This window comes from Haemaphysalis longicornis, unplaced genomic scaffold (assembly GCF_048455015.1).
Source record: "Haemaphysalis longicornis isolate Haplotype H1 unplaced genomic scaffold, Haemaphysalis longicornis Haplotype H1 scaffold_13, whole genome shotgun sequence".
In the NCBI taxonomy this organism is placed as follows: Eukaryota; Metazoa; Arthropoda; class Arachnida; order Ixodida; family Ixodidae; genus Haemaphysalis; species Haemaphysalis longicornis.
In genome coordinates, this window is record NW_027526233.1 from 56,614,493 (window position 1) to 56,617,147 (window position 2,655).

At 48.6% G+C, this 2,655-nt stretch overlaps 1 pseudogene; it reads right to left on the reverse strand.

Moving 5' to 3' along the window:
* Nucleotides 1-1,757: 1,757 nt before the first annotated feature.
* On the reverse strand, nucleotides 1,758-2,376 carry LOC144163845 (uncharacterized; annotated as a pseudogene).
* Between the last annotated feature and the right edge of the window lie 279 nt (nucleotides 2,377-2,655).

Sequence of the window (2,655 nt, forward strand, 5' to 3'; positions counted from 1 at the left end):
TCCGCCGGATGGGATCCATACCCTCGACCTCCAGAATACGCGTATAGTGCGGGGACGATTTCACTGAAGCCAAGGCTGTTTCTCCTCAACGTTCTGGGGTATTTATGTTACTGAATATCGTTTCCTATGCTTGGGGGTAACAGCTAGCGCCACAAACACTACTCGTCGTAAAGGGGAAATTCTTTCTAACCCCCGAGCAATCATTCGCGTGTATCGAGGGTGGCCCAGAGTGGCCGACCATCGTTGAAACACCTTAAGCAGCCTATGGCACCAAGACTGCAAGAGTTGCGTTGATTGCAAGGTTTAACGCGCCGACGGAACTCTGGCGTTAAGGCGCGCCGTAGTGGACGGCTCCGGTTTTAAGACTGCCAGAATAATGGCCCTCTCTATGCATGTAGCGAATCAGAATTGGGAAATAAGGGGATCAATGAATCAAGAAACAAGTAAGGGTTGGCAGACAAGAATTTCTCGAGAAGCAAACTGGGACATGCGGTACGTCTTCAGAAGAGATGAATTTTCAAACACAGGAATTGGAGAAAAAATGCCCGCCGAGTAGGAGGCGATTGCCCAACCTCCAGAATCTGCATCTGCTGTGATGACCACTAAGCTGCCGGTGGTGCGGTTTAACCTCCACTTCCTCGGGCATTTATGTCAGGATATTTTGTTTTGTGCCCTAGGGGGTGATAGCTACCGCCACCCAGACAACTCGGGGAGAAGGTTACATTCTTTCTGGCCTCGCGACGTCACTAGAGTGTCTACGACATGTCGAGAATGACCGACCAGCGTTGAACCCCCTTTAGCTACCTATGGCACCGAGACAGCCATAACCGAGGCCCTCGCCATGCAGTTAGTGAATCATAATGGTAAATGAGGGGATTGTTGAATTGAGACAGAAACAAGGGTTTGCAGTTAAGAATGCCTCGGTAAGCAAATGGGAGAATGCTGTAGGTCATTGAAAATGATGAAGAATTTGAAAGCCGGAAAGAGAGTGCAGAAAACCGGCGCGATGGTTGGGGTCCGAACCTACGGCCTCCAGAATACGCTTCTTGTGCGATGGCCACTATGGTACCGGCGGGCTGTTTCCCCTCCACTTCCTCGGTTTTTATATTTGGGTATTTCGTTTCCTGCGCTTTGGGGGCGGTTGCTAGCGCTACTTTAACTTCGACTTCAACTTCAACTTTATTGAGCTTTTCGTACATACAAATACAAGGACAAACACAAAAAGCTGCTACACTGCAGCTTGACGAGATGTTTGCGCCTTACTGTTGGCGTGGCAGAGCAGAAACAAGAGTTTAAAGCATACGCCCAGGAAATAGTCCTAAGAAAATAAATCTCGCCTTCACATCCCGGTATAACATACAAAAATAAACGAAAGCATCAAAACGCACTAGAGCTAACAGTTTGTAAAAGATACTTATTACATAATATACACACATGCATATAGACACTTATAGGTATATACACACATAAAAAGGTTACAAAACAAAACGGGGTACACAGGTATATAAAAAGTAAAATACTGGATATCTGCGGAACGTGTGTAGACATAGAAAAAAAGAAAAATATAACACTTGAAGAAAAATCATGTAATACAGTCAAACCTCGTTATATCGAACAGTGCGCGAACCGAAAAATAGTTCGATATAACCGAAATTCGATATATAAAATTTGATAAAAAACGCGTCAAAATGCAGCGCGATTCAATCACTAAAAAGGCAACGACAAGAATGGCTACTCACATGAAGCGTTAAAGAGAACTATTTATTCCCAGGGGAAAAAAACTGCAGCAGCCTTGACTGTTTCTTCGAGTTGACTGCATGTCGGAGCACAGCCTGCTCCATGGTTTCCAAAGAGCCCAAGAACGCGAGACCACAACCTTCCATTCCGCCGAAGCAGCGGCGTAAAAGTTACACAGCGGCCACAGCTTCGCCCGCAGTTGGGAGCGGAGCGGGGTCCTCGGTGGTCGAAGAGCCAGGTTCGCCATCCACCGCTTCTGAAATCAGCCCGCAGGTGACCTCCGCGGCGATTTCCACATCGGTTAGTTCAGCCGTGGTCCTCGTTTCGTCATCGCCGACGAAATTGTTGATGGTCATGCTCTCTGGCACAGCACCCACAAAACGTGAGAACTTGCTCCACGTCTCTTCGAGCGCAGGTTCGTCGAAATCCTCAGACGTTTAATCTTCCTCGGACGATTTCTCGGCACCGACGACAAACCGAGCGTGCCTAAAGCAGTTGGCGATCGTCTCCTGCTTTACGTCATCCCAAGCACCTTTGAGCATTTGAATGGCAGTTAAGAGGTCGATCTTGAGGTCTTGGCCCATTCGCAGCTTGAGGAGCAACTTTTCGATCAGTCTTCGCTTGTAGATCGCCTTGAACGCCCGAATTATACCGTGGTGCAATGGCTGTAGTTTTGACGTAGGGTTCGGCGGCAAGAACTTGAGCTCTATGTTCTTGAGCGGCACGTGCGTGTGGTCTGTCGAGCAATTGTCGACGAGGACGCACGCCTTGCGCCCCTGTTCCGCAAGCTGCGTGTCCCAATCCTTGAGCCATTTTTCGAAGACGTCGCGCGTCATCCACGACTTGCTGTTCCACGCGTACGTGACAGGAATGTCGCAGCGGTTGCGCATGCAGTGCGGCGTCTTAAACTTGCCGATG